This window comes from Tamandua tetradactyla, chromosome 18 (assembly GCF_023851605.1).
Source record: "Tamandua tetradactyla isolate mTamTet1 chromosome 18, mTamTet1.pri, whole genome shotgun sequence".
Taxonomy (NCBI): Eukaryota; Metazoa; Chordata; class Mammalia; order Pilosa; family Myrmecophagidae; genus Tamandua; species Tamandua tetradactyla.
In genome coordinates this window covers 20506335-20530624 of record NC_135344.1, presented here as the reverse complement: position 1 = coordinate 20530624, position 24290 = coordinate 20506335, and the positions used below count along the sequence as shown (strand labels likewise).

The following is a 24290-nucleotide window of genomic DNA, read 5'->3' as shown; positions in this document are numbered from 1 at the left end:
TAACACAGAGAATCTGATAGATGTGGCCACATGAGATTTCTGAGAAAAGATCATAAAAGACATTGTGGCTTCCTTCTTACTTTCTCAGATCACTCTTTTAGCCGCTATGTTATGAAGACACTCAAGCAGCCCTATGGAGAGGTCCCCAGGGAAAGAGACTGAGATCTCCAGTTAGTATCAAGGTGAGCAAGTTATCTTGAAAGCAGATCTCCAGATCTGTCAAGCCTACAGTTGACTGTCGCTCTGGTTGACTTCTTGACCACAACCTCATGAGAGACCCTGAGTCAGAACTACTAGCTAAATCACTTTGGAGTCCTGGTCCTCAGAAACTATGTGAGATAATAAACATTTCGGGTTTTCTAAGCTGCTAAATTCTGGAGTAATTTATTGTACAAACAACAGATAACCAATACATGGAAGAATGCATGGTCAATTGGTTTTGTTAGATAATCCCAGTCTGTCAGCTTTTTGCTTCAAAGTGGCAAAATGCCTTCTTGTGATTCATTGCCCTGAAACCTCTGTTTTCCTGTAGTTCTTAATGAAATCCTAATCTTTTATCAATAAATTTCGATTACCATTTCTTGAATTGTACATATTTTTACCCGTTTCGCCAAATCTCAGCAATGTGAATGCTACCTAAGTCTGCTTATAGCTGCACCACCAGGACTTAAACCCCACCAAAGAATGGGCCTACAAATTTGCCTGAAGAACTACAGAAAAAATTTCCTACTTGTGGTAGGGGGAAAGGAGAGTGGGTGTCCAGGTAAGGCTTTACTATATACTTGCATTAATTCTCTTTTGCATCTTTTTTTTTTCCCAGCCTCATTCCCAAATGGTCTCTTTTTCTCTCAAATAGAATTTTATTGAGATATATTTATACACCATACTAATCCATCCAAAGTATACAATCAACGTTCACAGTGTCATTACATGGTTGTGCATTCATCACCATGGTCAATCTTAGAACACCCAAATGGATTTTAATACCAATATATTTAAAACCTACTACTTTGACTCTAGCTGATAAAAGTACCATCCTGTCTTTGGATGCCCTGTGAGCAAAACATTCAGAAACAGCCCCAGCCAATCCCATTGACTCTGGCCAATTAGTGTTTAAGCAGGGAAGTATTTCTGACGTAAGGCAAGGGTTTTTAGAGCCTTCCAGACTCCTGTGGGAAAGTAATAAAACAGTAAATTAGGGCTGGGTGGAGAGGTAGCCTTTGGTCCCTTATCCTCTTCACCGACAACAGCCAATAGGCTTCTTCTTGTGGTGAGAATGTGGTGGACTGAACTTAGGTTGCTTTCTTCTTTCTCTAAACAGCTGCAGTTGCAAGTTATTGCTTGCCAGAGCTTATTTTTCACATTCCTGTTCAAACATCTACCAGATGAGAAAAAGCTAATAGAAAGGAAAGGATTTTTGCTGTCATCAAATTGTAGGTGACTAATGAATTGAATTCTTACCAACACCAGGATAGATGCAAGGATGGTTTTTCCTATATTTATAGCTCACTAGAGAGTAAAATAGGGTGATGGTGGTGATGGGTGCAAATATATGTGCTTCATGGTCTTAAAAAAATTGCCTGCATTATTTGAAACTTCCAAGTCAATTAGTGTGTGGCTCATCACAGTCATTGTCATCATCTTTCAAAAGAAATACATGTTTCACTTGGTAAAATAAATTCTCAAGTAGGTCAGTGACTTCATGAGCATTTCAGCTGGTGGACTTGCACCTCTGATCCTGGCCACTTAGCCCCCTATAAGTTGACAAGCCATCCAAATACCCAGGTGCCCCCAACCCAGTGCCTAGTTTGATGCTCTTCTATTTGCATGTTTTCCTGTGTGCCTTTCTTCCCTCCCCAACTCACATTTTAAATTGAGGTTTTATAAGCCAAGCCAATTTGAAGTATTTCAAGTACTCATTCCAAAATCTTCCATTGTTCTGTAGTTCAGAATTGGACCTAAGATGATCCAGTAATCTTGTGCTGGTCCTGCAGCTATTCCAAATACACTAATCTTAGGAAGGAGTATTCAAAAGTTTGGCACACAGTAGGCACTCAACAAATGTTTATGGAATCCTGGTATATATACATGTTATTTCTTTACTGAAGCAATTTCTATTTCAAATAGATAGTAGAAACTAGATGTTCCTGGCATGTGACACATTGATCCAAAGTTGACTGATAACAGGTACACTAAAGAGAATTTCTGCAAGGGTCAGAGTTCTCCCAGCTTCCTTATTATCATACTTATTATCATACTTTGGATAGATTTTCTCAGACCCACCAAGATTAGAATAAATGCTCTGGAGTCTTACGGTTAATTAGTCCACTAGAATACAGAATTCAATAGAGTCCATCCAATATTTGTTGCTGCCTGAGCTACAAGGGTTCTCCCCCATGGCCCTGGGGACTAGCATATATCTGAAACTGAGCATGTTCATATCACCATGTAAGAACAAAAAGATGCAATGCCAAAATTAAACTTTTGAAAATTCCATTCTGGGAATGGGCTTTTTTCTTCATGTAATGAGACTTTCCCACCTCCTTATGCTGGTGAAAGAAATGAGAAAGATTGATGAAAACATCTTTCTTTCAAAAGTCTTCCCTGTCAGTTTAGAGCAATAGTAATTAAAATTCCAAGAAAATCTCTCTATCATAATATACCTCTTGTCTCCTTCTCATCTTTCTTTTACTTTCCATTTACTAATCTTTTAGTCACCTTGTTTTCACTCCCTGTCTGATGGTGAGTGTATTTATAATACTTAATACTCGCTAGATCTAAAGATTCTGGCACTTTGGTACTTAATAATCTCTGTGTGCAGAGCATCTCAAAGAACTCCATGAAAGCTAATTAGCTGTCTCAAGCTATTTCAAAAATTGGAAGAGATAAAGAAAGCTAGCCTTAGAATATCGAAGAAAAATTGCTGTGTCCTAAGCCATGGAGATCTCATCTGGACAACAGGAGTTTCCACCTCATCTAACTGTCAACTACATGACACTAGGCAAGGATATCAGTTAGGATAATTTAGGTTATGCTGAGGTAACAAACAGCCCCCAAATCTCAGGGATTTACAACAACAACGGTATAGTTTAACTCATGCTACTTGTCCATCCTGGGGTGGCTGTGGCTTTGTTTCACATCATCTTCAAGCTCAGACCAGGCTCAGGGGGCAATTTCTATTTTGGACCTTGCTGCTCTTCTGGCAGAGGGAAAAGAGATCATAGAAAATACCTTGCTAGTTCTTGAGCTTCTTCCCCCGAAGTGGCCCATGCCATTTGCATCCAGGGCCTATTTATTGGCCGGTGTAAGCCCAATGGCTGTGGAGTACAATCCTCTCACAAGGAGGGGCAGAATATACTGTGAGCAATCATGCAACCTACCACAAAAGAGGCCTCATTTTTCCTCACTTGTGAAAAAGCATGGCCTCAGTGACCTCCCAGAGAAAGTTTATGATGTAATGATTCTGAAGCCCATTTGGCAACAGACTGTGTTATAATTAGAGTTCATACCTGCCAGCTATAAACACCATAAAGACAATGGTTCCTCATAAAAGCAGCAGGCAAAGTTAGGAAAAGCTGCCATGCAAGTCGTGGCCGGTCTTGTTTTTTTGGAAAATGCTGGTCCACAAGGACGAATATACTTTCCGCCTCAAATGCTGTAACACAGCAGGGGTAAATAAAGTCTGGAAATTCTGTGGAAACATTCTAGCCAGGATTGTCTTTAAAATGTGTCTACTTCATCAGCATACCTGAAACTTTGAAATAGTAGCAGAGGTCTTCTAAGCCTCTAACCAGAAGTCTATATCCCTGAAGCGACTCTGCCTGACAGCCCTACCCGTTATTGGCTCCTGCAGGAACTCACAGGTTTCTGGTTCCCATTCAATTCATACTGAGGGAATCATATTCTTTACCTCATTAAACAAAAATGTGAGGTTGAGCATTACAGTCCTGATCCTACTTTAAAAAAAAATTCCCCAAACAGGTGTTGGGAGAATGAAGGGAATAAAAACTACTGATAAGCAGTTTATATATTACAGGTTCAGAATGCCCTATCTGAAACCCTTGGCGCCATATATGTTTCAGAATTCATAATTTTTCAGGTTTTAAAAAGGTAATACATGCACACACCTTATATGATTTAACAGTTCTATCAAGTTCTGAGGCTGGGACCATAATCAAGTATATTCAATATCCCAACATTAAAAATTATCAATATGCAACATAAGCATGAAAAGACAATAATTAGCTTTACATGAGTTCGGATCTCATTTTTTTTCCATATGAGTTTGCTGCAAGCTTGTAATAAAATTTTGGGATTTCAGAGCTTTGAGGATTTCAGAATTGTGGATAAGGTACTATGGGCTTGTATTTTATTTAGCATTTAAAATACTCCATGACATAATCCCCAGCATATATGAAGTGAAAAAAAGCAATGTGGAGAAATGCATATACAGTAAGTGTCTTAGTTTGCCAGTGTTGCTATGAAAAGTACCACACACTGGTTGGCTTAACAACAGGGATCCATTGGCTCCCAGTTTGGAGGTCACAAGTCCAAAATGAAGGTATCTGCAGGCCATGCCTTCTCCAAAGTCTGCAGCATTCTGGTGGGGACTTGCTAGCATTCAGTCTCTGCCTGTCACCTGCCTGTGATCTCTTTCTCTCTTCCTGAACCTTTACTTCATGTCAAGCTTCCTCTGCTTCTAGGGACTCCAGTCATACTGGATTAGGACCCACCTTGAGTCAGTATGGCCTCATCTAAACAAGAACTTAGAAGATCTTATTTATAAATGAGTCCACACGCATAGGACCAGGTATAGGGGTGGATTTGTTCTTAAACATGTCTTTGTGGGGTATATAAGTCAGCATACTACCTTTATCTTAGAAGGGTAGAGGGAAACAAATGTTTGCTCATATATTTTTAAAGTTGCTTATACTAAAAAACAAAACAATAAAAAACTAAAATAATGGTGGTGGGAGGGGGAGAACAGGGCAGAGAAAACTGAGATAAAAACTAGCCACCTTTGATATATCTTGACTATAAAGCATCTTAAATTTTAAAAATATGTGATTCCTAAAAATCTAAGCAAAATATAACAATGAGCCTGATGGAGAACCGAACTGGCATATAACCACACAGAGAGAGATTATTTAGGGTGACTCTAAACACAGAATTTAAATGAACATCCTTTAGTGAAATATAACCTAAAGACAAAAAGAACAATTAAAAAAAAACACATTTTCAGTTATAATGTTGGTGGCACTGCTGCTGCAATTGTTACTCTGAGACTGTTGTCTGTATATGTTGAAGTAAAGTAAATGAGTAAATATGTTTGAGTTGGGACCCAGGATTTTCAACATGGAAAATGTTGATACATATGAATTATAGGGAAAATTAAGGAAATAATCCTGACAGCCTGAATTTTAGTTGGAAGTGTCAGTGTGAACACAACAAGCAAACTGAAGGGAGAATGTATCTAGGTAAGAAAAAAAAAGATGAAGGGGGAAACCTATGGGTAAAAGGACTCAATAAGCATATAAGCCAATTATTTAAATATGTATTTCCTTGTTCTATCCATTGATAAGATCTAGAAACAATGACCAACTCCTGACCAACTTGGAAGCAATGAGCACTAAGAAGAATGAGCTTGTGGTCTCTAGACATAAACTCCTATTAAAAGGAAGCAGGTCTCCCTGGAGATATGGCTGATTCCAGGTCTGGGGTTAGGAAATCTATAATATAAGCCTGGAACTCTTCTGATGCCAAAAAACAGGAGGCAATCAAAGACCATGGGTACTATGTCAAAATTAGTCAGGAGAGCAAGGGGGAAATTTGAATGTGGTAGTTGATATTTGATATTATGGAATTACTGATAATTTTTTTGAGGTGTGATAATGGAATTGTAGTTATAACTTTTCAAAGAGACCTTATCTTTTAGAAATTCATACTGAAAAACTTATGGAAGAAGTGACCTGATACCTGTGGTTTATTTGACAATAATTTGGGGGGCTGGCTTAGCTCTAATAAGATTGGCTTAATTAAGGTGGTAACTGTGGGAGAGGGTTATGGATACGTGGGATTTATTATTCTGTTCTGCTTAATTCTGAAATGCTTGAAATTTTTCATAGTACAAATTAAAACAAATTAGAAACTCCTTTGAAGGAGGTTAAGTTTTAAATATCCATTCTTAGAAAAGGTCAGTGAACTCAGAATGACTAAATGACTTGCCTGATTGCTATTAAATGGTAGAGCTAGAATCAATCCCAGGTATGTCTGACTACCCAAACCCCTTGCCCTCTGGAGTTTTAGAAGGGAAACCTATTTACCGTATATCTTTGGTGCCTTTTGAATTTTGTACAAAGTTCAAATATTACCAATTCCAAATACTATTTTAAAGAAGAAAAAGAAAAGGAATACTCTGATGCTCTATCTTGAACCTTAAGTTTAATTTAAGAGATCATATTCATTTTCCTCTGAAATAAACTTAACAGGCATCCACCCATTTGGTCAGATTTAGTTATTCTTTAGCAGTTGAAGCATAAAATGATGAGTCTTTGTTTTCAATCCTTAATAGTGTTGCATTAAATATGAGATTGTTTAGCTTTCTCATGGAGTTAAGAAAAAAAAAAAAGCCCAGGAATAGACTTTTATACTATCTACCTGCTGGTCTTGTGTTGCAGTACAATTTTCTGATACTTGGATGATTTCTTTGATATGCAAAAAGGAATATCCACAAGAGTGAAATGTGGCCAGTCCTGTAAGTTAAGAGCTATGATATCTGATCCATTGTTCAATCTATTTCAATATCTGATTTATATTATTCTCTAGCTCTTCTGGATTATTCCTGAGCAGCTGATGCTCTATTTCCTTTCTGCAAAATGCTATGGCCTCTTCATTAAAAGCCTGACTATTTTCACATTCACAATATTTGAATATTGTCTTGTAGTTTCTTCTCACTATAACCTCTTATTTCAAGTCTTTGGTACAATTCATGATTATCTGTTTGCAGCACAAAACTATATGAAACCATCCTTCAGGGAAGAAATCACAGCCATGATAATCAGCAGTCCCTCTACCTTCTTTCATTTGGTTTCCTAACTCATCAAATACTCTATCTTCATCCAAGATGGGATTATCACACTCTTCATCATGGCCATCCGATCATTTCCCTTCTTTAGCTAAATCTCCCACATGAATGTGTCACAGTCCTGATCTTGATGCAAGTCCTTTGCCTAGTGTAGTTTTCCAACCCTTCAAATACCCATGAGCAAGATGTTTGACTGCAGTGTAGTTTTCAGCAGGACTGCTCAGAGCACCCAGACTCACATGCCCCGTGCACAAAAGGCCGTAAGTCACCTCAACTGTTTGCAAAAATCAAATCTAATATTAATAATTGTCAAAATTAAAAATCGTATGTCCCCCACTTATTTACTGCTAGAACTGCGTTAAGTGCTTTAGAAATAATATTTTCTTTAATCCTCAGAATAACCCTTCCAATGTTGGAGATTTGCCAATAGTAAGGCTATTCAAAGAGAGGACACTAGGAAAGATATCATAGTGGTCCCAAGATTTAAGTTAACCTTAGCCATGACATTTAGTAGTCTGGACACTTAGAATAGGAATGATCTAGAAACCAATTCTTTATGTATTACTCTTTTTTCTGTCATTTTTTTTTTTTAATGTTCAAATAAATTTTAGTAGATTGAAATGCTAGTTTTCAATGAAAGGAAGGGGTAAGGGGTATGGTATGTAGGAGTTTTTTTGTGTTTTCTTTTTATTTCTTTTTCTGAATTGATGCAAATGTTCTGAGAAATTATAGTAATGATGAATATACAATTACGTGATAAAAAAACTTACTGTGAAGCAACAATAGTTAAAACAGCCAATGATGTTGGCAGAAGAAAAGACTTAAAAACTAATAGAACAAAATGGAGAGCTCAGGAATCATCCCTCACATTTATGACCACCTGATTTTTTTTTTTTGTACTCACACATTCATAGCAGTTTTATTCATAATAGCCAAAAACTAGAATCAACCCAAATGTCCATCAACTGGCGAATAAATAAACAAATTGTGTTACAGCCATACAAGGGGATACTGTTCAACTATAACTATATAAAGGAAGAAACTACCAATATGCTCAGCAACATCAGTGAAAGAAGTACATGCATTCCATTTATATGGAGTTGCAGAAAAGACAAAACTGCAGTGTCTGTCATTTTGACCTTTGCAATCCTGTGTCAAGAAAGATAAAGTTACTGTGAAGTATGTTCTGTCTAATCCCCTCGCAATTGATCAAGCAGCAGCTAATAATCTTCTCTTTTTCTGAATCCAATATTCTTTACTAAGAATTGCATAGAATTTGCTTTAGCATTTCCCAATATGTCAAACTATTTGGAAAAACCAATATATTCAGAGCTTATAACCCCTTCCTGAATTTGCTCGTTGGATTTCTGCATGGAAGGGAATTGTAAAGACATGCAGATTCAAATATGAAAGCTTTTACTTCTTCCCTCCTAATTTTTCTTCCTTCCCACCCCATATCAGGTTCCCTTCATGGTATTTCCCACTCTTTTTCTTCACTTAAAGATCAAAGTTATACCTGAACACATTGACTGTAAATGTTTCAAAGTGTCACAGGGTCGAGTGAATTCTGCTCTCCTCTAGCAGAATTTCACCTTATACAGACCAAATTTAGAAAGTTATCAATGTCTTAAAAGGATTAGGCAGTTCCTCAATATAGGAACTAAACCATTCCCTAGTTCTGGTGCATTAAATCCTGGGTCTAGAGAGAAATATTTTCTTCCTGTGTGAGTTTTAGAAAGAAATGCAGATTTGGGCTCGGGCTGTACATTCCTGCTTGAGAGTCCAGTGCTTTCCCCACTCTTAGCCAACAGGATGGGACCTAAGGTCATAAATTATTTTAATCATTTCACTTAGGCATTTTTCACTCCTCATTAGACATCAAATATGAAAGCACCAGGACTCACATACATAAGACCCTAACCAGCTATCCACTTCAAAATTCAAGGCATGGGTAAATCTTTGAAAAATAACATATTTTTCCTTTAATTTGATTTACAGGTGCTAGTCTAAAGAATTCACTTAATAGACCTATTAGTTCTTTATGAGTTTGATTCCTAGGTTCTTAGAGGTCTGTTTCTCTCACCTGTAAATGCACAGTTCCTTGACTCATCCTTTAAAACTCATCTTTCCATCTGTTCTGATTGAGCTCACCTCCTCCTGACCCTTCTTTTTTTCCACAGGTCTTAAGCACAAATGAATCATTTAGCCTGAATCATTTAGTACTTAGTTGTCTTTGGACACTTACATTGCTTCACAGTTAGCCTTGTTAGCTAGATTGGAAACTCTCCAAGGGCAGGGTCTGCTTTGTCTATTATTTTATTGTCTAGTGGTAGGGCTGATCTCTCAAGAGGCACTGAATACATGTACAGTAACTAGGTAACTCACAGCAATTAATTATTTGGGTAAATGTATAAAAAACATCGGGAAGATTGTTTAATAATAATCACCTGTAGTACTTAATGATAATAATCATAACAGTGTCTCTTTAACTCCTTGTCCCCAATGGCCAACTTCTTCCAGATACCAGGTATGAATTTTTCATAAGATTCTTGTCATCTTGACATCACTGTTTCATGACATTCATAATCTTGCAAACCATTTGTCACTGAAACAGTGTGGGAGACAAAAAGTCATTGCAGGAATACATTGAAAATGTTATGCAGTTGAAATGTAACTACGAACATCCAATAAAATAAGGAGAGACATGTTTTAGAAATATTCTGAACTGGCAACAAGATTCTATATAGGAAGAAATACCATTAGGCCCTGGGAAAGGATACACCTAACTTGCAGTGTGCTAATTTTCTTGGGCCCCTATTCAAGATTAAGTGGGGCAAAGAAGATGAAGCCCTGCCTGGCCCCTCCCTCTCAGATCTTCTGGGAGGACTGGCTTTATGGCTAGTCACCAGCTAAGACGAGCTCCCCTTCAACCAAGCCCCTGGGGGCAGTAGACAGCACAAGTGAGATACATTAATCTTTAGGACATAGAAATTCAGGATGCTGGAGAGGGGGCCTGATACATGAGACTCAGCATAGTAAAAACATGATTCATCTGTTTATACTCATTCAACATGTATTTATTGTGTGTCAGCTGCTGACCACATGAGGGCACCCAGCACACCCTCCAGTAGCTCAAAGGCTAGTGGCAGAGACCTGGACCACAGTAGGAGGCAGCGGACAAAGTGCTAGGGAGGTATCTCCTCCCTAAGCCCCGGCCCTACCCGCATCCTAGTCTCCTAGAGCTGCCTAACAAAATGCCACAAACTGAGTGGCTTAAAACCACAGAAGTTTATTCCCTCACAGTTCTAAAGGTTGGAAGTTGGCAGGACCATGCTGCTTCCAGAGGCTCTAGGAAAGAATCTTTCCTTGCTTCTCCCAGCTTCTGGTGGTTTGCCAGCAGCCATGACCCTCACTTAGAAGCTGTCTCACTTTTAAGGACACCAGTCATATTGGATTAAGGGCCCACCTAACTCCAGTATGACTTTATCTTAACTAATTCCATCAGCAATGCCTCTGTTTCCAAAAGAGGTAACATTCTAAGGTCCTGGGATTAGGAATTAAGTATATGTTTGGGGGGACAAAAATTCAACCCATCGTATCCTTCTAAATCAAGCTTGGAAAATTGGGAAATACTTTAGCATGAACCATTTATTTCCCAAATAAATTGGAGGCTTACCCCCTCCCCCCCAAAAAAAATTGTAGTTATAAATGTGTAATATAGCCTTTTACCCATGGATCAATGCAAGAAGATAAAGACTGCCACCTGAATAAAAAAAAAGGGAGGCAAATTCCTGATCATTTAAGTCTGGAAACTGCTGATTTAATTAATGTGGGATTTCTTAGAGCCTTTAAAATGCTCAAGTGGATTATGAATCACTAACAGAGGATATAGGCTGCAGTATTTCCCAGAGTTAGTTAAATGCAAGTCATTTTTTCAATGGCCGAAATTTGCTATAGAGGTTTCCAAAGGCCTGTTTTCTCTCCTTAACCAATTCCAGGAGGAAAAAGTCAGGTTTAATACAGGCATCTACAGAGAAGATAATCCAAACATGCCTGCTGTCTGAATTATAAAATGTTAAGTTCCCATAGAAAAGCATAAATCCATTTCAAAGATTAAGAAATGGTAGTTTATGGATTTTTTAAAAATGATTTCTTTGTAGTTCAAGTATGTAGCCAAACCACTTTTTCCCAGCTCCTGAAACTATCCTCTGTCTGCTGCCCTTAGGATGCCCTACTTTAGGGTTACAAATTGGAACACAAGTTTGGTTTCCTTTGTCTGCAGCAGGATCTGGAAAATATGTTGATGCAGCTTAAAAAGCATACACTCTAACTCAGAAGCTTAGGTAGACTAAAGAAGAATCTGCAAAACTTGGGGTTGGAGTTGTTGAAAAAGGCCCTACGCAGAGGCTCTCACCCCCAGCTGCCTATTAGAAAGCTTGGGGAGCTTAAAAAAGAAAACACCACTGATATGCAGGTCCTTCCACAGGTGACTTAAATAATGTTCTGGACGTAAGATCAAGAATTATGTTATGAAAGCTCCTCGGGTATTTCCACTGCACAGCCAGGATGGAGAAGCACTGCCCTAAAAGCCCAGCTATAAGTCCCAAAGGCCAGCTGCCACCCTACCTCATTTGCAGGACTTGATGGTTCTTTGGGAAGCTTGCAGGGTAGAACTGGAGACCTCACAGTTTCCCTGAAACACTGTGTATTGTCATATCTACAAAAACTGGCACTTCCCCTGGGTCCACTGTAATTATAGAGATAACATCATGTGATCACCAAAAACCACCACCACATTTGCACCTAGAAAGAAACCAAAACTGTGATAGTCACTATGCCTTATCATGGGCCCCAAGATAGTAAAAACATGAGCATGTTCTAAAAACTGTGACTTTCTTAAAGAAAAGGAGGGGGTACTTTTTCCTTGACTTTTATAATGGTGATGGTCTGAAGGTTTGACACAAACTGAGCAGGAGAAATCAAATTATTCTTTTGCCCTATCAACAGACTAATATAAGCTTGATAATCTTGTTAAACTTGTCTGTTTTTTACCCAATTGAATTCCTGTTGTGTTTTCATTTTGCACAACAATCCTTTTGAAGTTTGATTCCCTCGCATCTTTTTGCAAGTGAAGAAAAAAAAGTTTTTTTCAACACTTTTGTACCTGAGTTTTCTTTTTGTAGTTCTGGAGGTTCCACTGAAGCTCGTCTGGGTAGAGGATGCTTCACCTACCTGAGCCAATTAAACTGCTTCTCCTAAGAAGTGCATTTTGGCTTCCAAAACGAATCTCTTGCAGGAATACAGCTTTAGCATCACTGCCTGACCTCTGCCACCCTGCACCCCACCCCCACCAACCTGGAAGTTTTCTGCCTTTGCTTCTATTTGTGTTTCTGGATCAAGTCTGGTTGCAGCTCTGGATTGCATGTGCCCAGTCATTTAGTCTCTATTCATGGATGAAAGATACAGAATCCAGGTTTCTGGGGCTCTCTGTCAGGAGGCAAAGAACAGAGACTGTTTCAAAAATCTTTTTTTTTTTTTGTCTGCTGATTTGCTTGACTTGGGGAGTCTGACATCTGTTATTTAAATGTTAGTACACACCCTATAAAATGAGGAGTGATGTTTTAGGAATATTCAAAGCTGGCAATAAGAATTGATATGGGAAGAATCACATCAGGCTCTGTACAGGATGCACCTACCTCACCAAGAGCCACTTTTCTTGGGCCCCTATGAAGATTAACGGGGGTGCAGAGACAACCAAGGCTGGCTGAGCCTCTTGCTCTCAGACTCTCTGGGAGGCAGGAGGTAGGGGTGGAGGGACTGAGTTTAATAGCTAGTCACCAGCTAGGAACAGCTGTGTTCCTTCTGTGGTTGGCTGAATTATGTACCCCAGAAGAAAACATCCTCTCAATCTTAGTCCGATTTCCATGGGTGTGAATCCATTGTCAATAGCACCTTTTGAAGATTGTTTATCTTTAGTTAAAGAGTCACTAAGCTGGATCATGGTAGGTCTTAATCCTCTTCCTTGTCAAGAGAAAGCCACAGGGAGGAGCTGGAAGCCAGAAACCAGCAGGAATCCAGATGAGAAAAGAAAGGACATCACCATGTGACAGGAAAGCCAAGGAACCCAAGGACTACCGGCCAGCAGCTACTAACCCCAGGAGGACACAAGCCTTTTAGCTTCTGAAACTGTGAGTCAATAAATTCCTATTGTTAAGCCAACCCATGTGGGGTATATGGCACAGCAGCCTGAAAACAAAGACATGTTCTATGAGCTCATTTAACTCAGGAAAATTTCTTCTGCCTCTTGGAAAGGAGAAAAGCCTTTTGAGATCTTAAATGGCTGGACCAGTGAGTTTTTGTATTCTGTGTCTACTTTCAACCTCCAGCTGAGATTGTAAAACTGAAATTAATAGTTCTTTTTGCACGTAAAAAAAAATTTTCCCCTACTTTGAGGAAAAAAGACAATTAGCTTCTTAAAATGATTTGCTTACCTCCCCTTCTCTATGTGGGACATGATTCCCAGAAGTGCAGACCTTCCTGGCAACGTGGGACAAAAATCCTAGAATGAGCTGGGACTCAGCACCAAGGAATTGAGAAAACTTTCTTAACCAAAAGGGGGAAGAATGAAATGAAACAAAATAAAGTGTCAGTGGCTGAGAGATTCCAAGCAGAGTCAAGAGGTTATCCTGAAGGTTATTCTTATGCATTAAACAGATCATCTTTTTAGTTAAGGCATAGCAGAGAGGCTGGAGGGAACTGCCTGAAAATGTAGAGCTGTGTTCCAGTAGCCATGTTTCTTGAAGATGATTGTATAATGATATAACTTTCACAATGTGACTGTGTGATTGTGAAAACCTTGTGTCTGATGCTTCTTTTATCTACCTTATGGACAGATGAATAAAACCTATGGATTAAAAATAAGTAGATGATGGGGGGAAACAAATGTTAAAGAAAGTTTAGTAGATTGAAATGCTGGTGATTGGGGAGGGGGAGGGGTAAGGGGTATGGTAATATACGATTTTTTTTTGGTTTTTTTTATTTCTTTTTTTGAACTGATGCAAATGTTCTTAAGAAATGATCATGATGATGAACATACTACTATGTGATGAAAAAAAGAATGTTAAAAAAAATGGTTTGCTTATCACTGTGACGCTTTCTGTATTTGCAGCTACTTCCTCCCTCTCGTCCCCACCTCTCCTTATCTTTTCTTCTCTTTCTCTCTTCCTCTCTGAAAACTTTGGATATTAATTGGTTATAAAGACCTTTCATTTTGTGGGCACTCTATGAACAACTAGTTCAGGCAGGTAGACCTAATTTCAAAGAGAGAAAGAGTAACAAATTTGATTGTAAAGTTACTTATATTTTAAGGAACAGTTGTTTTGATTAACAAAAGAAACTAAGAAGAACTTATATAAATTTATAATAATAATTTCAAATATTTAAAATAAATTGAAAAGTAATTCCAGAAAGAAAGAGGAATAGCAACCCTTAAATACTTTCAGTGTGATGGTTCTCTAAGGTCTGCAACAGCTTGCTGAATCTATAACTCAGAGGAACAAAAAACATTTAACTGTGAAATAAATTAACAGCCTTGATTATAAGTTACAGAATAAAAACAAAGGAATGTTAAGGGACTTCAAATACAAGTTAAAGAATTTGTAGTATTGATTGTAAATATAGAGGTTTAAAAAGTACAAATATATTTAGAAGCTTACGAAATACTCTTGTTAAAGGTGAAAAGTTTAATTCAAAACAATTATATTTGTTATTTTATCACAAAAGAAAATAATATGCTAGTTTATATAAACTTGGATTTGTTTTCACATAGAAAGCCTAATTATTCTGAATGCCTAAAGTTTTGAGTCAAGAAAGTTATCATTATAAAAATGTAAAATTATTCTTCCAACTAAATAAATTATAATAACTGATGTCTTTTTAAAAAGTTTACATATTGGTTTGGTAAAGCTGATGAAATGCAATACACAGAAATGGGTTAACATTTATAATGGGATTTATTAGCTTACAAATTTACAGTTCTAAGGCCATGAAAATGTCCCAGTGAAGACATCAATGGGACAATAGTGTCTCTGAAGGCCAGTTACCCGCAACCTTGGGCTCCTCTGTCAGATACCAAGGCACATGTCAACACTGCTGGTCAATCTCCTGGGTTCCATAGCTTCAGTTTCTGGCTTCTCCATCTGTGACTTTTCCTCTAAACTTCTCTTGGTATTTCATCTCTTAATTAATATATGTGTTTTATCCTCTTATAAAGGAATCCAGTAAGAAGATCAAGAGCTCCCTTGAATAGGGTGGGCCACATCTCAATTGAAATAACCAATCAAAAGGCCCCACCCATAATACCCTCACAGGAATGGATTAAAAGAACATGGCCTTTTCTGGGGTACAAACAACTTCAAACTACAACATTTACTGTTGTCAAATTTTTATGATTCTGTTTATCAACATATACATATATATCATTATATGTCTATACTCCAGTTATTTTGTCTGGATAAAACTTTTAATCTTATCTTTGACAATTATTTTTAGTTTGGAAATACCTATTTTTTATGCGGTTAAATTCACATAACATAAAGTTAACTATTTTAAAGTATACAGTTTCCTGGCAATTAGTACATTTGCAGTGTTGTGCAAACACCATCTCTTCTAGTTCCAAAACATTTTCATCATTCCAAAATCAAACACTGTACCCATTGAGCAGTCATTCCCTGTTTTGGTTTGCTAAAGCTGCCTGAATGCAATATATCAGAAATGGATTGGCTTTTATAAAGGTGATTTATTAGGTTACAAATTTACAGTTTGAAGACTGTGAAAATGTCCAAACCAAGGAATCCAGAGAAAGATACCTTGACTCTGAAGAAAAGGTCAATGTTGTCTGGGGTTTCTCTGTCACCTGGGAAGGTACCTGGCAATGTCTTCTGTACTTCTTTCCCAGCCTCTGGTTTCAAAAGGCACTGATTTCAGTGACTTTCTAAGTGTCTGTGAGTCCTCACTTAGTTTCTCTGGGGCACCTCTGGATTTTGTCTTAGCTTAGCATTTCCAAATGTCTGTTCCCACAAGATTGTATTAGGATTAAAAGAACATGGCTTTTCTGGGGTAATTAACAGTTTCAAACTAGCACATTCCCTATTCTTCCCTACCCCAACCCCTAGCAACCACCAATCTGGATCTGTCTCTCTGGGTTTATGTATTCTAGATATTTCATATAAATAGAATCACATAATAGGGGATTTTTTGTGTCTGACTTCTTCCGCTTAATGTTTTTGAGGTTCAGCCACGTATGAGTACTTCATTCCTTTTTCTGGAGAGTAGACAGACATTTTGTTTATTCATTTATCCTTGATGGTCACTGGGTTGTTACCAACTTTTGGTTATCGTGAATCATGCTACTTTGAACACTTGTATACAAGTTTTTGTTTGAGGACCCGTTTTAGGTTCTTTGGGTTACATCCTAGGGTCATAACTGTTGAGTCTTATGGCAATTTTATGTTTAACTTTTTGAGGAACTGCCAGACTATTTTCTAAAGCCACTGCATCATTTTGCTTTCCTACCATGTATGAGGGTTCTAATTTCTCCATATTCACATTAACACTTATTTTCCATAGTTTTTTTTTTAAATAGCCATTCTAATGGGCATGAAGTGGTATCTTTTGTATATTTTCTTTGGAGAAATATATATCCAAGTCCTTTGGCTATTTTTAAATTGGGTTGTTTGTCTTTTGTTGTTGAGTTATAAGACTTCTTTATATCTTCCAGATTCTAGACATATAAATTATTTGGATGTATATCTTCCCATTCTATAGTTTGTCTTTTCACTTTCTTGATAATGTCCTTTGATGCAAAAATAAGTCTTTAATTTTAATGAATCCAATTTATCATTTTTTCTTACATTGCTCATGATTTTGGTGTCATGTCATATTTAAGAATTCATTGCCAAATCTAGGGTCATGAAGTTGTACCTCTGTGTTTTCTTCTAAAAGTTTTATAGCTTTTGCTTTTGGATTTAGGCCATTCACTGATCCATTTTGAGTTAATTTTTATATATGGTATGAGATAGAGGTCAAACTTCATTCTTTTGCATATGGATATCCAGTTATCCAAGCATCATTTGTTGAAGAGACTATTTTTTTTCCCTTTGAATGGTTCTTTGAAAAACTTTTATTTTTCTATAGTGTCTTAGCTAAATAATATTTTCAGAACATTAGCTAACTTTGAGACTTTGAACTAATAGTAAATTGAGGTAGTGTACATAATCTGATACACCTGAAAACACTAGTTTTAATATACTCTTTCCACCAGTTAGGTTAAATTTGATGTATAAATTTACTGCTTAAGGAAATTTTTAAAATTTAAATTTATGTTTAACTTTTTGAGGAACTGCCAGACTATTTTGGCAGTTGTCTGGCAGTCTGTCTACTCTCCAGAAAAAGGAATGAAGTACTCATACGTGGCTGAACCTCAAAAACATTAAGCGGAAGAAGTCAGACACAAAAATCCCCTATTATGTGATTCTATTTATATGAAATATCTAGAATACATAAACCCAGAGAGACAGATCCAGATTGGTGGTTGCTAGGGGTTGGGGTAGGGAAGAATAGGGAATGTGCTAGTTTGAAACTGTTAATTACCCCAGAAAAGCCATGTTCTTTTAATCCTAATACAATCTTGTGGGAACAGACATTTGGAAATGCTAAGCTAAGACAAAATCCAGAGGTGCCCCAGAGAAACTAAGTGAGGACTCACAGACACTTAGAAAGTCACTGGAATCAGTGCCTTTTGAAACCAGAGGCTGGGAAAGAAGTACAGAAGACATTGCCAGGTACCTTCCCAGGTGACAGAGAAACCCCAGACAACATTTATCTGACTGTAGGGAGATATGCATGCAAGATAATGTTACCAGACAAAGGCCATGGATTCTCCTGCCCTACCTGCTCAATAACCAATTCCTGAGACATCAGGGTTTCAAAGAGAGAGAGAGTGTTTATTACTACACATGTAGCAGGAGAACAGACAGCCTAACAGCCCAAAATCTGTCTCCTCTAGTTTAAGGGGTTCAAGTTTTTAAGGATTTTAGCAAGGGGCGATGAGGCTATTTCAGATAGTAAGTTCCAAGCAGAAAAGGAAACAGTGTTACCATTATCATTTCAATAGGAGAACATAAGCTGAAAGGAGAGGCGGCAGCTATCACTTCAGTACTAAAAGTGTAAACCAGAAGGAAGTAGTTAATGGTCACCTCCATTAGAGTTAGTACCTTTGCTCTACAAGAGAATGGCCAGTTCTTAAATCACAAAGGCACAGGATAAGGGCTTTTTACACTCATTTCAGATATCAAGGCAGCTGAACTACAATTCAGAGATCTCAGGTATTTCCCTGTCTCCTCCAATATTGCAGAAAGCAAAAAAGAATTTTTATCAATTGATTTACTAATCAAAATCATCCCTTAAATCTTGATTTCTTGGTTACAATAACAGGTGTATTTTGTGTCACACAAGCGAAAGAAGGATGATTTTGTTACATATATTTGTCTGTTGTAACAGAACATGAAAGTGAAGACAATTTGAGAATATACTTCAAGTATAGAAAGACAGAAAAGTAAACATATTAGCCTGCATTTAATAATACTTACAAGTAGTGAGTCTGAAAGGAGGAAAGCAATGTTAAAATTATTGCAAGGTTGGTTCAGTGAGGGTTGGTTTACTCATAAGGTAAAAAAAATGCTTGTACATCCTTTACTGCAAATTGTTACATGATGGTAATCAAAAAGGGCAAAAGAAGAATTTGGGTGTCTTTATTTAAAACAATACATTGTGGTTCGTTCCTGGGTTTTGGCACCAAACAAACAAGCAAAAACACATTGATCCTTGTGTATATACAATGTTCTTAACAAAAGCAAGGAAAGAAGAAAGAGAACAGTTAAAAGATGTTCTGTGTCAGTTCTATTTTACAAAAATATTCTTTAACTCATGTTTTTTATCATAACTTTGAGTCAATTTTAACAAAACTTTTTCAGTTTTGAAAAAGTTAGAATTCTTAATCATTTTTACCTATTGCATTTCCTTTAAATATTGCCTGGAATCACATCTTACCTTTAGGCATCTATGACTAATGCTCAGCTCTCATCTCCTCTGACACCTCTTTTTGATATTGCCTTTCTCAAATTCAGGACCCAAAGTCAGAAGGGCAAAATTTACCTTCTGAGAAAAGAGATAATAGAAACAATTTGACGTTCTCTAGTTTTAATATGTTCAACACTATTATGTCTACAATATGAAATACTAGCAAATCAAAAAAGAGCAGCTTAACCTTTCTGGATTAATTTTATATTATGTTTTTACATAATTTTATATTATGTAAAAATGTTATTAATATAAATACATTTTAATGATTGTTAAATTTTATTTCAGATAGAAATACATGTCTGTTCACGTACAAATATAGGCACAACTGTCAATAAATAGATTTATTTTTTAAAGACCTATCCTGTTTTCTATATAAATACCCTTGCCAATTAGAATATACTTTCTGGGATAAATTAATAACCCTGGAGGTTTGACAATGACCTCACTGTTTATAGGTACCTACCCTCAGGGTAAGCCTTAACTAAATCCTTACAAATCACTTATTACTGCAACTTAGCAGAGGAGTTTACTTTTCATCATTTTGATATTTGTAGATTATTATCAAAAGTTAACCAGAACCTTTGAGCCTTATAATCTATAGGTATTTCTGCTTTTCCCTGACACTCACCTAAAGTCCCTGCTATAAGAACAGATCAGAATTGGAGTCTTCTGAGAGAAATGTCAATAGAGCCTCCATGAAGGCAGAACCAGCCACTCCTGACTGTGGAAGCTCCAGGGAATGGAGTCATGACAGGCTTCCCATGATGACCTGACATCATCATCACATACTTTTTGTGGGGGTGTAGCTAGAGACTGGATCAGGATTCCAGAACCTTCCCACTCCAAAAGCAGACAACTCATGGAAAAAGGCTATTTAGTCTAAGGTCAGCAAAGCACAGCTTCATTCCCTATGACTAAATGAGTGAAATGAGCTGATTCAACTGTGGCCAGTGTTCTATTTTAAGTAAACATGGAAGGAAAATCCTGTCTTTCTTCTTTATCACTGATCTCAACTTATACAGGTTACACTGGTTCAGAGTGGCAGGAAATCCTCTTTAAATGGAATCTTGTTCCAACCTGTTCTAGTTTGCTAGCTGCCGGAATGCAACACACCAGAGACAGATTGGCTTTTAATAAAATGGGATTTATTTCATTCGTTCTTCAGAGGAAAGGTAGCTAACTTTCGACTAAGGTTCTTTCTTATGTGGGAAAGCACAGGGTGATCTCTGGTGGCCTTCTCTCCAGGCCTCTGGGTTCCAACATCTTCCCCTGGGGTGATTCCTTTCTGCATCCCCAAAGGCCTGGACTGAGCTGTCAGTGCCAAGATGAGGTATGCTGAGTTGCTTGGGCTGTACTATGCTGAGCTCTCTCATTTAAGCACCGTCCAATTAAATCAAACATCATTCACTGCAGCAGGCACGCCTCTTAGCTGACTGCAGATGTAATGAGCAACAGATGAGGTTCACATACCATTGGCTCATGTCCACAGCAACAGAACTGGGTGCCCTCACCTGGCCAAGTTGACAACTGAATCTAACTACCACACAACTGAACTCTCAGAAAATCAGAAAAAGCAATCTTATGGAAGATTTTAATAAAGATCATAAGGTAAATCATGAGGGAAAACTTTAAAATAATGAACTAGAACAGTAGTAGTAATGGCTAACTATTATGCAAAGTGCCTCTACTATGTTTCTTTACTCTTCCAGAACCATGAAGTTATTTGCATAGTTCAATAAGAACATGCACTTTTTCCAATCAGGATTTAATTGGATAAATCAAAACTATAACCATGATCACACCATGATCACGCCAGAAATCTCACTGATTAGGTAAGACAAGCTCATGGGTTACGCCTTCACCTGCGGAAATAATACCTTCATTGTCCTCACACAAAATGAAGGCCAGGAACATTGGCAAATTAAGAGATGTTAGGAAAAAGGTGAAGCCCTGACACAGCCCAAAGTTAGAGCTGCTGAAGGCAAATCCTGGTAGAAGGAAGTGAATTACATGGCCATCGATTCCTTATTTCAGTAGACAAACTGACAAGGAAAAGAAAATGCTTCTGAGACATAAAAGTAAATTACACCCCAGGGGCCTTATAAATTTCCAGCTGGAAGTTAATTCTTAAGCCTTAATATCATGTTGCATGTACAAGAAGTGGGTCTGGGTATATTAAACACTACTTACTCCTATGAAAATAGAACTCAAAAACGAAGCAAAACATTGATTTAATTGTACTGAATCAGCAAATTACTAAACATCTTTTGTGATCAGATTTGCACCTTTGGGGCATGAATTTGAACAAAGGAAGGACTCCAGAAGCAAAACTGACACCTTGTTTGCTTCTGTTATGATGAAGGATATAACATATCACAGATGGGAAAAAGAAAGAAAAAACATTTGTACTCTGAGACAAGCCAAAATGAATAGGGTCACTGTGTGTCTGGTCCCAAGATGATAAAAACATGAGCAATTTCTATAACCTGAACTCCCTAAATAAAAAATGACTTTATCCCTATTTTCACAATGCTGATGCATGTGAATATCACAATCATGTGCTCGAGTTACTGCTTTCCACCACGAACAAATGTAAATTTGACCAACTTGAAAACCTATGGTATTCTTCCTTTCTTTGACTCCTTATTTGGGAGGGAGTCAGTCCTTTTGAAATCTGATCACTTCTTTGCAAGTGGATTTCCCCCTTTGTTTTTCTAAATGCTTTTGTCTCTTAGTGAATTACCACATTGTGAAAACCAGGCACTTCCATAGCCTAGGGTCCCTGACCTGAGCTGAGCATTTCTTCACAAGGCCATGTGACAATGCCCCACCAGGAAAAGGGACAGCTTACTGCTGCCTCCTTTTCTCTGCAAGGACATCAAAGCCAGAGGCGTCAGTATTCACTGCTACAGGAGCACACCTACAGATGCTGTGACCTTGTTGAGGGCTAAGCAGCTGTTTGGGGCTGCTGGCCTGCAGGAGAAGGGCGATGCAAACGCAGATGTTTATTTCACTTTAAATGTAAGGGGAGCTTTTGTACAGCTGGCTCAGGGATGCAGACTTTCCCATTGGGTAGCATCTGTAAACCTCACTTTGTACATCCCCTGTCTTTTTACATTTCCATAAGCCACTGTCCCAGTTACATTCAGGAAGCACAGCCCTGCTCCCCTGGAATGTGCTAAAGCAAAAAAAGGAAAAAAAAAAAAAAGTACTGCTATTCTTGGTCAGCTTAATGGTTAGGAGCTTCAAATTCTCTATAAAATAAAAGAGATTGAATTGTGTGAGGTCACCCAGCCACTATCTCCTTGGGAACACTGCTATTCCGAGCAAAATATCCTTCTCCGAGGGGTCAATAGCAGCAAGACCCTGCACGCTCACAACCCAAAACTGAGTCTTTATGAGGCTGTCTGTTATGGAGGGACTCCAGTTTACCTGTGTGTCATTTTAAATCATCCAAGGTGACCTTGAACACTGTCACCTAAATCTCAATCCCAACCTTAACTGCCCTGTGATTAGCCAATAGCAGTTCTGCGGTGCTTTGGGAACCTCTGCAAGGTGGGAGGAGAGGCTCCGGCCCCAGAAGGAGCAGGGAGGCGCCCACAGCAGACCCTCCGGCAGCACGCAGCGCTCCGGCCCTGCGCCCAGAGAGAGGCTGGCAGAGCAGCTCTGACCAAGAACCACACCGACAGCCGCCAACTGAAATGGAAGGAAAAAACATGGCCTTCAAATGACTACCTGCTCATAAATAGAAAGCGTGGTCGGGTCTCAATACAAAGCACTGAGTGAAAAAAAAAGGCAGTCACAAATGAGTTTATACTGTTAGGGTTCCATTTATGTGCGGTTCAAGGGTGCAGAATTAGTCTATGATGACAGAAATTAGGAAGCAGTTGACTGTGGGTGGCGGTATTAGCTGGAGCAGGAGGAAGCTCCAGGGGTGGAAGAAATGGTGGTTGGGTGCCCAAGTATTACCTACGAAAAATTCAATACATTTGCATTCAATACATTCTACAGTTATTCAGTGTTATTGTTTATAGATACAGATAGATCTATTTATGAAACCATGTTTTTCTCTTCAAGTAACTGTCTTTGTCCTTGCTCAGTCAGGTGTTTTCTCTCACAAAGCCCCTGCTTTAAATGAAAATCCAGATAGAAAGGAAATGCTGCTCATCCTGAACACTTTGCATATGATTTATATAAATGGACTTACTGTTTACAATAACCTTAATTCAAAAAAAAAGTTTTTTAAAAGCCACCACTCACACACATTACCTCTGAAGTTGGGCCGACAAGGACCTTTCCCTGCCCCCTCCCTCGCTGGAGAGCCCAGCGGGGTGCTCGTGGGCCCTCTGGTGGGGTGGGCGCTCTCTGTTCACCTGATTCCTGCCCCACCCACATGGAAGCGCTGGACGCGGGCCGCTGGTGCCCTTCTCTCCGTGCTCACTGCGGCCTGCCTTTGCTTCTCCTCGCGGCCCACGTGCTGCAGCGCAGTTGGCATCACGATGACGCAGTGGTGGGGGAGCCCCCTCCGCGCCTTCCCTCTTCTCATGCCCATTCTGAAACAAATGCCCCAGCCTGCTGCCCTCTGACCTTCAGACCACCCACTGCCTCTGACTGTGCAGCCACCTTCTGGAACTTGCCCTGCCCACTCGGCTGTCTGCTTTATTCCATTTATTTTCTTTATTAGTCATCTTCCCTAGTGCTAATGCATACCCTACTCCTGGGTCACTGGATGTGATAGGATTGCGAATCCCAGAGCCCGGCCACTCCTGGAATCAGAACTCGGCTCTCCCGGCATCCTTCTGCACGCTGAGGGCTCATCTGTGCTTCTCCCGTCCTCCCTGCCCCGAGAGGGAAAGAACGGTGATTTGATGTAGGTTTTCAGTGAGCGTCTGTCTGCGTACATAGTAACAGGACAGGGATGCTATCAGTCCATTAGGCGTTGGATTCGATATGCTTTAGCAGGAAAGAGGGAAATTTAAAGATGTCTTTTGCCAGCTCATATGCCACGCCGTATTAAAGGAGAAGCACTATGATAGATTTTCACTTCAGTGGGGCAACATTTGTG

At 38.6% G+C, this 24290-nt stretch overlaps 1 pseudogene; it reads right to left on the bottom strand.

Moving 5' to 3' along the window:
• Positions 1 to 6759: 6759 nt before the first annotated feature.
• On the bottom strand, positions 6760 to 23771 carry LOC143662393 (adenylate kinase isoenzyme 6 pseudogene; annotated as a pseudogene).
• Between the last annotated feature and the right edge of the window lie 519 nt (positions 23772 to 24290).